Source organism: Ranitomeya variabilis, chromosome 5 (genome assembly GCF_051348905.1).
Source record: "Ranitomeya variabilis isolate aRanVar5 chromosome 5, aRanVar5.hap1, whole genome shotgun sequence".
Taxonomy (NCBI): domain Eukaryota; kingdom Metazoa; phylum Chordata; class Amphibia; order Anura; family Dendrobatidae; genus Ranitomeya; species Ranitomeya variabilis.
In genome coordinates this window covers 144,704,236-144,717,047 of record NC_135236.1, presented here as the reverse complement: position 1 = coordinate 144,717,047, position 12,812 = coordinate 144,704,236, and the positions used below count along the sequence as shown (strand labels likewise).

The 12,812-nt window shown below is 45.7% G+C and overlaps 1 pseudogene; it reads left to right on the top strand.

Moving 5' to 3' along the window:
* The first annotated feature begins 2,048 nt into the window (after positions 1–2,048).
* On the top strand, positions 2,049–4,973 carry LOC143774894 (uncharacterized; annotated as a pseudogene).
* Positions 4,974–12,812: the final 7,839 nt, after the last annotated feature.

Below are 12,812 nucleotides of genomic sequence, written 5' to 3'. Positions count from 1 at the left end.
CTCTTCAAGCCCAAACTTGTTGTTTTTACTTGGTTATGTGCAGAATGAAAAACTTTTTAAGCTAAAACAGCACACTACTCTTTTTTCTGGAAAGCCGGCATCAGATTGGTTTTCTGTACCTTTTCATTGAGGACATTTTTTATAACGTTTGGGATCACATTTATCTGGTGCTCTACGCCGAGCACTTATATCTGAGTTTCCAACTAAATCTCCGAATTACGTGATTCAGATGAAACCCTCAAGGGATTCATTCACTATAATGAATCAGCAGAGTTACTCTAGACTCGGTCTGGTCTCTCTTCAGCATTGTCCTTCTTTCCAGAAGTGCACAAAACTGTGGTAGACAGTGCTTTTATGTATACCTAAAAAGACGGACACCGCTGGATTATAGGCCAGATAGTATCCACAGTGCCTCCATTTGCCTCAATATAAGGAATCGTACATCGAGGATTCTGTTTGAATCACATATTTCAAAGATCTACACAGAACCTTGGTGTAAGCACTCAGCGTAGAGGGCAGGATAAATGTGAGCCAAGCCTTACCGTGATCATTGGGAGGCAGAATTAACAAATGAATAGTAGGTGAAAAATGTGGGTTTTTTTAATTTTACGCTATTCCTCATGACTAAATGATTAGATTACTTTATGCTGAGGGTCTGTACACTTATAAAAATACCAGATTTATATTTTTTTATGCTTGGCTGCTATCACACACTAAAGACATTATTTTTTTGCAAAAACAATTTTGTTTATCGTCACATTTTGAGAGCTATATTTTTTACATATTTCTGCCGACAGATTCATGTGAGTGCTTGTTTTTTGCGGGACGTGTTGACATTTTCATTGGTACTATTTTCTGTCACACATTTTTTGATCGCTTTCTATACTGATTTTTGGGAGGCAGAATGAACAAAAACCAGCTTTTCAGGAATTGTTTTTTTTTTGTTTTTTTTAATCTGTTCTGTGTATGGTAAAAATGATAAAGCAGCTTTATTCTTCTGACTAGTACAATTACAGCAATACCATATTTATAGTTTTTTGACAATAAAAACAATTTTATTGAAAAATAATTATTTTTTCTTGCTTATTCTGAGAGCTGTACCTTTTTTATTTTTCCGCACATGGAGTTGTATCATAGCTTGTTTTTTGTAAGACAAGATTATGTTTTTACCTATACCATTTTTATTTACTGTACATTTGTCTTTTTGATTGCATTTTTTTCCACTTTTTAGTTGACGATATGGTGAAAAAGCCTAGTTTTTTGCCTCTTTTTTCATTTACAGTGTTTACTGAAAGAGCTAACTAATGGGACAGTTTAATAGGTCGTTTTACTTTATATTTTTTTCACACAAATATTTATTCATGGGTACAATATATATACCTTTTTTCATTATTTAGTGATTTATTTTTTTTTAATATTTTTTACTTTTTTTTACTTAGTTCCACTATGGGACTTTCACTTTCAGCAGTCTAATCATAGTTATAAAGCATTTCAATGCAGGGGCATTGTGCTGCAGACACAAGCTTGTAGACCATGCACTGTGCATGGTCAAACAAGCTTGCTAGTGCCTAGTGACCACTCCTGGCAGCGAATGTCAGGTGTCAGCTGTTATATTAGCTGAACACCCAGCTACAATCACGTGCACAACTCCTGTGTGCACAATATCGCCTGGACGTATCCATAGGTCCCAGGTGGAGAAGTCCTTCCCAACCTGGAAGTATAGATATGTTTAAATTTGTGAAGGGGTTAAAGAGGTTGGAATACCCTTATGATGGGTCACCAATATCTGATCAGTGGGTGTGCGACACCCGGCACTCTCATCTATTAGCTGTTGCCAGCAGGAAGTTCTCAGATGCAGGAAACAGCAGCTCCATCAAAACTATGATGGCCATGTTCTGGTCATCCACAATCAACCCATATTCAGACTACTATAGAAATAATGGAGTTACCTATTTTGGCAGCATCCGAAAACTTCCAGCTGGCACTCGCGCCGGTGACGGCTGACTGGCAAGGGTGTCGGAAGCCACACTCAAATCAATCAGATGTTGATGGCCTATCGTAAGAATAGGCCAGCAATGTAAAAGTAGTGTCCAATCCCTTTAATTCTAGGAATTTAGTATACCATAGAAGTGCTCCAACATCAATATTGATTAAATACAAATGAATTTTTAATTATAAAATGCTTTAAAACAGGAAAGAGCACATTAATTTAAGAAAATCAAGGTTCTACAGCTCATCAGCAGCCAATAGCAGGTGGTGTGGTGCCGTGTATAGAAGATGATGTTGACATCTCTCATGTGGTTGTGGAGACGAGCTCCTTACAGGAGGAGATGAGCAGTTCTCTTGATATTGTGATATCTGAAGAAGTGAAGATTGTCTCCAGCGAGGACAATATGGTGGGCATCCAAAAGGCGACCTTCTGAAAATGGAGGTGGACTGGCAGGAGGGCCCCGAGGTGCCCGTACAGACTGATGATGCCTCACCTGGTGAAGATGATTGTGGATGAGAGAGGCCGCTTTATTTCTCAGACATGTGAAAAGACCTTTAAAAGCTGCACCATCCTGAAGGCTCACATGTGACACACAGCACCAAGAAGGACTTTCAGTGCAAGCTATGCACGGATTCATTCAGGACCAAGGGCTCCCTCATCCGCCACATCAGGAGGCACACCGACGAACGCCCATACAGCTGCTCAAAGTGCAGGAAGAGTTTCCAAGAGTCAGGGGCGTTATAGAGGCATATGAAGTCTCTGATGCCCTGCACAGAAAAGATCAGCTACATCGTGGGAAACAGCATTGTGCTGAAATGTGATGCAAACTCATCAGTCTACAGACTTCACTTCCAACGAACTAGATGGCAGCCCGGTGATCCAACTAGTGATGGACGAGAAGGGCAACCTACTGCATGAGATTCATGTACAGGTAGATGGTATACTGAACAAGGATGCAGAGGATCTCCGGTGTCTGAAGTGCGGGGAAATTTGCAAGAGTGGCAAATCCTTGAAGGTCCATCTGAAAGGACATGAAGGGTGCAAGTTGTTTCGCTGTGATGAGTGCGGCCGCAAATTTTTGAAGGCTCACATGCTGAAAAATCATCAGGAATTCCACGGCAATATACACAAATACAGATGCAGAGAATGTGGGAAGATGTACATGAGGGCCACATGAGGGTGCACTCTGATGACCGCCGATACTCTTGTCCGAAGTGTTTGAAAGATTAAAAAACAAAGAACGCTCAGCAAGCTAATTTATGCACCCTGTTGTGAACTGTGTTTCTGGGCTCCCTCTGGTGGTCACTAACGGTATTGTGTTAGGTATGTCTTGTTGCAGGCCTGAGCTCCAGCTGTGTCGTTAAGCAGCGGGTGTTTCCTATTTGAGTCTCCTCTGGACTCAGTCTCTTGCCTGGCATCGTTGTATCCAGACCTATTTGGTCTCCTCCGGATTCCTTTCAGTCTGCCTCATGCAAGAAAAGCTAAGTCTGTTTTGTACAATTTGGAACGTTTGCATTATTCAGTGTTTTTGTCCAGCTTGCTTTACATTTGATTTTTGACTCGCTGGAAGCTCTAGGGGGCTGATATTCTCCCTCCACACCGTCAGTCGGTGTGGGGGTTCTTGAATGTTCAGCGTGGATGTTTTGTAGGGTTTTCTGCTAACCGCATAGTCCACTATCTATTTTCTGCTATCTAGACTATTGGGCCTCACTTTGCTGAATCTAGTTCATCTCTACGTTTCTGTTTTCCTCTTGCCTCACCGTTATTATTTGTTGGGGGCTTTCTATATCTTTGGGGTTCAATTTCTCTGGAGGCAAGCGAGGTCTTATTTTTTCCCTCTAGGGGTAGTCAGTTCTCCGGCTGGCTCGAGACGTCTAGAACCAACATAGGCACGTTCACCGGCTACTTTTAGTTGTTTGTGTCAGGATCAGGTATGCGGTTAGCAGAAAACCCTACAAAACATCCACGCTGAACATTCAAGAACCCCCACACCGACTGATGGTGTGGAGGGAGAATATCAGCCCCCTAGAGCTTCCAGCGAGTCAAAAATCAAATGTAAAGCAAGCTGGACAAAAACACTGAATAATGCAAACGTTCCAAATTGTACAAAACAGACTTAGCTTTTCTTGCATGAGGCAGACTGAAAGGAATCCGGAGGAGACCAAATAGGTCTGGATACAACGATGCCAGGCAAGAGACTGAGTCCAGAGGAGACTCAAATAGGAAACACCCGCTGCTTAACGACACAGCTGGAGCTCAGGCCTGCAACAAGACATACCTAACACAATATCGTTAGTGACCACCAGAGGGAGCCCAGAAACACAGTTCACAACAGCACCCGCATGGAAGACAAGCCATATGTGTGCCAGTACTGCCCCCATAGCTTTAGGGAGAAGGGGTCCTTGGTGCGGCACATCAGGCACCACACAGGCAAGAAACCATTCAAGTGTCCCAGATGCGGCCGAGGAATTGCAGAGCATAGAATGTTAAACCGCCACATGAAGACCAAGGGGGCAGTGTGAGTCTTCAGCAGGACACAGATCAGACTCAACAGATGGTGACTGAAAACAGCAATAGTTTGGAAGTCATGAGAATCACAACGGCCTCCAAAGAGCTGCACATGATGCTGGTGGAGTTCTCTTCAGTGGTCGCCAATACTCAGGAATATATTATTGAGACTTCGGAAGAAATAGAAACTAGTGAGGCGGCTGAGCTGCTGCAGAGCACAGGATGCAGGAACAGGTTGAAGAGTTTGTCACCCCGTCACAGACAGGGGAGGTGGAGGTCCAGACTGTTATTGTGTAGACGTCAACACCATTTGGGACGAAAAAATAAGCCAAATTTTGTACACTGGTATGCTGTGAATTTCAACCTTCAACCTCCACTAGATGGTGCTGTGTATTGGCAAAGGCCTTCACGCTGCAGACTAAAGAATGCCTCAGAGATGGCTCCATGTGATGGAGGGGAGGAGACCTTTTTTTAAGCTTTTGGTGCAATAAAGTGACACTGACCCGATTTTTCTGAAGTCTGAGGTGTGAGGAGGTGGTAAGCTCAGAATAACACTGGTGCCTTTTGAGCTTTGCATTCTCAGTCATGACCCAGTGTTGGATTTCTTCTAATATTTGTATTAGGGCGTATAGCTGTACCTCCCCAAATCCTTCTCACATTGAGAAACCTAGAAACCTGCAGTTGCTCTCACAAGTGGGAACTTAATGACTGCTTCATACAGGAAGGGTTGTACATGCGGCTCCATCAGAGGGATGTTCTTAGTAAGGCCATCACCGCTCCAAGGAGTAGAGTCACCATCATAATAGGACATGGGTGTCATCACCAAATCTCTAGTATCTATAAAGACATGTATACGAGTGCATATGTTTAGGTGACGTTTCTGCCTTGTAAGAAGTGGACGCTAGTCCAACTGTTGCCTAAAACAAGCCTACAGCCAGCAGTGAACCTTAGTCTGCTGAACTGCTGCACGACCAGCGACATTCCTTCTTAAAGGAATTGTTAAAAAAATCAGACAGACCCTTTAACCAGTGAACCAGCTTCAGGTCTGTAAGACTTTCTTGTATATGAGAACACATCTGGGTTTTCTTCTAATCTTTATGCCGCTGTCTTTTTGGATTTCTGAGCATAACCGACCGCCACTAATCATTTTCTATGTGGCTTGCCAGAAACCCAAAAAGAAAGTGGCATAAAGATTAGTAGAAAACCTCAAAAAGCACCAGTGTTATTCTGAGCTTAACCCCTTTTCACACCACCATCAATATTGATTAAATAAAAATAAGTTTTTAATTATAAAATGCTTTAAAACAGGAAGGAGCACATCAATTTAAGAAAATCAGGGTGCCGCAGCTCATCTAATTAACGATGAGTTATGGCATTCCTTAGGCCAGAAATCTCACTCCAGTACCTGAATGGAGTAAGATTTTTTGAGTAGCACTACTCCTCAGACGCTCCAGATTCATGAAGTGGCATGCACTTCAGCATGATTTTGAAGCGTCTGACCCTATCATGCCCTATTATCAAGACTGGCGTGAACAACATTGTCTTGATGAGTCAGGCCCTATGTGTCCAGTGTATTCCCTGTTGGCTGCTATTAGCCAAACAGACCAACATTTTTCGTGTCTTTTTGGCAAATAGGAGAGTTGACCAGTCCCAAGAAAGTGCTGTCCATGCATAGATCCCATTAGCCTAATGACAGATCCAGTTTCTGCAGCCTTGCCTGCACTACCCCTATAGACTTGAATGTATTGTTTTTATTATGCTTGTTTTAGTGCTAACATAAAACATACACTTTTACATACATTACCAGCACTCACTGTCCCCATTGAGACCCACACTCTACATTTCTTATTAATATGTCTCTGGAGTGTGGAAGGAAATACAAACAAAAAACTCCACGCAGATGCTGTGTTTGGCAGCATTTGAGCCCAGAACTGTAAAGTAACCACCCAGCCACCATAATGATTCATTGCCCCTTCTCCTATCCAAACATGTTCTGAACCCTAAATCAGTATTTGACTTTTGAGATAGCGCTAGACCTTACTTTCCTTTAGCAATGACAATGACTTAACTTCACAATTGTCCATTTTAACTCAGATTCGTCAGTGGAGTGAAGCTAATGACATATTAAAAGAATATTATAAATATCTAAGTATGAAATCTTTACACCTTTTTTCATTGTAACCGTGTTTGTTGCAGGATAATTGGAAGGATTGCCTCATTTCTGCTCCATCTCATGCACTTGGACATATCCGAGTGATGTCATGGGCAGTGACTTGAAGGGTGAGCACTCACAGACAAACTCACTTCCCTTGAGAAGAATGTGTTTACGGCGGTTTCTCATGCTGTTAGCAAAATAGACTCTGTACATATTATTCTTAATGAAGAACAGTTCATCTGTAGTTCCTGGTGGTCAAAGCTGTCAGATATCTTATTACCTAATGCAAGATCCCGAGACGTCTGACACAGTCCTCATGTAAGCTAATCATGGTAGTCGTGTGAGGTATGGGAACAATAGAGTTATTTTTATATGCAGTTTTCAGTATTTATCAGCACACAAATTGTAGCATGATTGAACCGCTAAATGAGCTACATTGTGCTTACAGAACAAATTGCTCTATCATAGCAGGACCTCTTAAGAGGGTCTGCTTGGCATAGAGAACCTGTCAAAAGTGGGAACACACCTGTTCATGCAATAGTTTTTTTGTTCTTATTGTAATATGCACATTGTAGATGTAGACTGAAGGAGGCAGTGAGTAATAAAAATGTTTTAAAACATTCTCTCTCTCTCTAATTATTCTGGCATCTGGCAAATATTAATAATTATGGTAATCCTAATTGACCCAAAATGGGAAAGGTTTACTCTGATTTCATGTCAGATATTGAGAAAAACATTCATTTGTGACTTTTTATATAGTGTATGTAAACTTCTGGTGTTATATATATATATATATATATATATATATATATATATATATATATATATATATATATATATATATAATATTGTCTGTTTATCTACATAATCATATACACCATATTTTTCTAACTATAAGACGCACTTTTCCTCCAAAAATTTTGAGGAAAACGGGGGTGCGTCTAAGGGTATGTGCACACAATCCGGAGTTGCTGCGGGTTTGCCGCTGCATTATTATGCAGCGTCAAACCCACAGCATCCAGATGTTACAGCATAGTGGACGTGATTTCAAGAAATCATAGAATCATAGAATGGTAGAGTTGGAAGGGATCTCCTGGGTCATCTGGACCAACCCCCTGCTTAAAGCAGGATTCACTAAATCATCCCAGAACGGTGTCTGTCCAGCCCCTGTTTGAAAACTTCCATTGAAGTGGAGCACCCCCACACCGCCGCAGGGCCGAGGGGTACCCGGAGCCGGGCCTCTGGGTCTCAGTCTCGGGGTTGTCACGGTGGCTAGACCCGGTCCGTGGCCCTGTCCGTCAGTGGGGGACGTCCGGTGTAATCGGTGGTAGTAATGGTGCGGTGCGGTTGTGGGGTGTAAGTCGCGGTAAATAACGAGGACACCAGGTTGCAGTCTCTTTACCTCTTTACTGGAGATCTCTGAGTCCTCAGTCCGGAACACGGTTCACCAGGCTACGCAAGTCCGGCCGGTCCAATGGCACCTCCAGAGTTCTCCTCTCAGGTGGAAATCTGTGCCTTCCTTCTAGCGCTATGTGTTGTAGTCCTTCCCTGCTGTGCTTACGGAAAGTAACCCCACAACGGTTGTGTCTGTTTCTTAAGTTCCCTCACAACTCGATTTGATGTTCCTCTGTAATCCACCCCTTCCCTGTATTCAGGTTGGAATGGCACCCGTTTGTCAGGTAGGCCTGGAGTTCTTCCGGGACCCTAGAGACGCCCCTCTCCCGCAATTGCCCCCCAAGACTTCATAGGTGATATGTGGTAGACAGCCCGCCTGAGACCGACTGTCCTGCCGCTGTTTGGAGTATGGCTTGAAGCTGTGTTCTAATCCACTCCCTCGGCGTTCCGGCCACCGGTATTGCGCCTCAGCAGGGTGCTGCCTCTTTCAACAAAACCCCTGCTGGTATTCTCCTTCTGCTTGATCTCGTTTCTCACTCAGCACAATCTATCTCGCTTCTAGTCCTTTCTTGAGTCCCGCCGCTTCCAGGAGCCTGTGCGGACCCATTACGTTCTTTCAATGCCAAGCCTCTGCCAGGATCCCACCCCTGGCAGAGACCCTACAGTCTCTCCCTTCACAACACCCCCTGCCACAGGGTGTTGCTCCGTTCAATCCCGTCAGCGTTCTCCTCTAACTTCCTGCCTGACCCCCAGTTTACCCACTATGGTGGGGAGTGGCCTAATGAATAGCACCCTTAGCTCCCCCCGGAGGCCCAGCTGTGAAACATATTGGTGTCTGTGATACCTGATTGGAGGAACTCCTTCGGTGCCATCGAACGTACCATGGCTCCCCTTAGCGGCGAAGCCACAGTACTGCAACGACCAGAACTCTGGGGCGCTGCACTCCCCCCTGGTTAAACACAGTACTCCGGGACTGGGAAGAAAAACAACAATACAGATTAGTAAACAGACATACAATTTTGTTGAGTGCAAAACAATAAGTATACTTGAACAGGCTTCCCTTTATGGGAGGTGAGGACACTTTTAACGTTACAAACATGGTCAACATTATAAATTACAGGCTATGCATAACTCCTGTTACCCAACCGGGTATTCTACTTAGTGCAAATTCTGGAACAATAAATTAACATTGCCTTTAAGAAACATACACTCTTAGTTTACCAAAGGCCTTCCTATAATCACATTACAGGGTAAGGTAACTTCACATTCTCCTTCTTTGAACCTGCAGGACCGCCTGTCCCTATGGCACCAGACCTACTGCCTCTCCTTTCTTTTACAGGACCGCCCCGTTCAGCCAGGGCCTACTGCCTTTCGCTACTATACATAGTATAGACATAACATTCCTTTCGTTTAAAGAACTCTGAGCCAGCTCTACTCGGCTCCTTTAAGGACTCACTCTCTAACCCCTACGGGTTCACTCTCTGTCCTTAGTAACAAAGTAACTTTCAATGGGGACGCAGGGTTTACCTTCTATCCTCACCTTCATTATTACTTCGCTTACTTTCAACTATGCAGACCTCTACATCTACCCCTACGGGCTCTCTGCATCTTTTCTTTCTGCAAACATTATTTAGATTTCACATTTCAACAAATTCAACACATATAACTTAGCATGTAAAACAGTTACATTTCTTTTCAAAGCATCATTATGGCATTACTGTTCTGCAACAGTATCTCTCTCAAGTTCAGTTTCTCACATCCCCTTTAAGAGGAGACCAAGTCTTTCTAAGGTAGCTCGTCTTCTCAGCCTACCAGCCCATGCAAAGGTTCCGGTATGGTATCTTCGCAAAGTGTCTTTAACTAGAACCGGTAGGAAAGGTATCTTCACAAAGTGTCTTTGGCTCAAACCAATAGGGCAAATATCTTCGCAAAGTGTCTTTGGCTAAAACCAGTAGGGTGCACCTTTAAGAAGGTGCAAACTATTTACAAAGGAAGTTCGAATCATGCACAGTCCATGATTTCACAGTTTGTGTAACTTTTGTGCAACAACTTCAGAAAAGGAAAACAAACAAAGGGGATCCCGGGTTAACAGAGGGATCCATTAACCCTGGGCGGGTTTAGCAGCAACTTAAAGGAATAAAAGACAAACAGTAACTATTTACATTTTCAGGTTTCCGAGGCTTAGTTGAACGGCTTCCAGGGCTGCACCTGGCACTTAACCCCTCTTGGCCCGGGAAGGGTGAAGTCCAGGGTTGCACCTAGTGCTGGACACACGCCGTTAATCCGTCTCTCATGTACAGTTAAATCATGCGCAGCGATGGAGGTCTGCGCAGCTTGGGTAGGGGCATTTGCTGCAGCAGAGGTAGCGGCTGCTGCAAGATCAGTCACTGGAACGGAGTCAGCAGCTGTGGCACTAGCAGTCGCTGGAGTGGTGTCGGTCGTCAGGGCAGGGTCGTCCTTCATACCTGCTTCAGATGCGGTCCCTCCGGTGCCGGTCTGCTCCGTCTCCACTGCGGCCTGTAGCGCTGGTTGCAGGGCCTTGTGCTGCGACGCTGTCATCTCTGCTTGCAGTACCTCGCTTTCCGGCAGGGCCTTGCTTTCTGGCTTCGGAGTGCTGGAACTTCTTTCTTGCTCCGGACCAGACGAGGCTGCCGACAGACGTCTGGCGAGGCTCCCGATGATGGTCTTCTTCCACCCGGCCTCAGTGCTCAGCTGCATCCGCCGGGGTTGATGGATCAGCCCGTCCGCTCCGGTCTGCAGGAGGTCAGCGTCAACTGTGGAGGTCTGGCTGCGGTGCCTCTCCGGGTAGCTGGGGGAGTCCTCGGCTCCGACCCCACGCTCCGGCTCCGGGCGGCTGGCCATGGCGTCCTCCATGTCGCTGAATTCTTCTTCCTGGTCCTTTTCCCGCTCTCTCCTTCGTGGGCGGTTTCGTTTTCGTTGTCTCTGCCCACCATTAAGGATCAGGAGGCGGATCTCGGCTGCTGACGGACACGTCCTCAAGGGGCCGAGATATTTAGACTGGGCGGCCATTGTCTTTCGCGCTCTTCAGCTTGTTCACGCCCACTTCCACGCCCTTCTTCTTCTCCTGCGCTCTCCTCAGCGCTGTAATGGCGGCGGTTTTGGCGGGAACTTTTGGCGGTAAATGGCGCAGCACAGTCTTTGCAATAAAGTACAGTCCAAGCACAATAAATCACAGTTCCAAGGCACACATGACCTGATTCTTCAGGCTTAAGTAGATCCTGTTCGTGACGCCAAGTTTTGGAGCACCCCCACACCGCCGCAGGGCCGAGGGGTACCCGGAGCCGGGCCTCTGGGTCTCAGTCTCGGGGTTGTCACGGTGGCTAGACCCGGTCCGTGGCCCTGTCCGTCAGTGGGGGACGTCCGGTGTAATCGGTGGTAGTAATGGTGCGGTGCGGTTGTGGGGTGTAAGTCGCGGTAAATAACGAGGACACCAGGTTGCAGTCTCTTTACCTCTTTACTGGAGATCTCTGAGTCCTCAGTCCGGAACACGGTTCACCAGGCTACGCAAGTCCGGCCGGTCCAATGGCACCTCCAGAGTTCTCCTCTCAGGTGGAAATCTGTGCCTTCCTTCTAGCGCTATGTGTTGTAGTCCTTCCCTGCTGTGCTTACGGAAAGTAACCCCACAACGGTTGTGTCTGTTTCTTAAGTTCCCTCACAACTCGATTTGATGTTCCTCTGTAATCCACCCCTTCCCTGTATTCAGGTTGGAATGGCACCCGTTTGTCAGGTAGGCCTGGAGTTCTTCCGGGACCCTAGAGACGCCCCTCTCCCGCAATTGCCCCCCAAGACTTCATAGGTGATATGTGGTAGACAGCCCGCCTGAGACCGACTGTCCTGCCGCTGTTTGGAGTATGGCTTGAAGCTGTATTCTAATCCACTCCCTCGGCGTTCCGGCCAGCGGTATTGCGCCTCAGCAGGGTGCTGCCTCTTTCAACAAAACCCCTGCTGGTATTCTCCTTCTGCTTGATCTCGTTTCTCACTCAGCACAATCTATCTCGCTTCTAGTCCTTTCTTGAGTCCCGCCGCTTCCAGGAGCCTGCGCGGACCCGTTACGTTCTTTCAATGCCAAGCCTCTGCCAGGATCCCACCCCTGGCAGAGACCCTACAGTCTCTCCCTTCACAACACCCCCTGCCACAGGGTGTTGCTCCGTTCAATCCCGTCAGCGTTCTCCTCTAACTTCCTGCCTGACCCCCAGTTTACCCACTATGGTGGGGAGTGGCCTAATGAATAGCACCCTTAGCTCCCCCCGGAGGCCCAGCTGTGAAACATATTGGTGTCTGTGATACCTGATTGGAGGAACTCCTTCGGTGCCATCGAACGTACCATGGCTCCCCTTAGCGGCGAAGCCACAGTACTGCAACGACCAGAACTCTGGGGCGCTGCAGAAGGAGAACTCACCATCTCTTGTGGCAGCCTGTTCCACTCATTGATCACCCTAACAGTCAAAAAGTTTTTTCTAATATCTAATCTGTGTCTCCTCCCATTCAGTTTCATCCCATTGCTTCTAGTCTTTCCTTGTGCAAATGAGAATAAAGATGATCCTTCTACAATGTGACAGCTTTTGAGATATTTGTAGACAGCTATTAAGTCTCCTCTCAGTCTTATTTTTTGCAAGCTTAACATTCCCAAATCCTGTAAACGTTCCTCATAGGACATGGTTTGCAGACCAGTCACCATTCTGGTCACTCTTCTCTGAACTTGCTCCAGTTTGTTGATGTATTTTTTTAAATGTGATGCCCAAA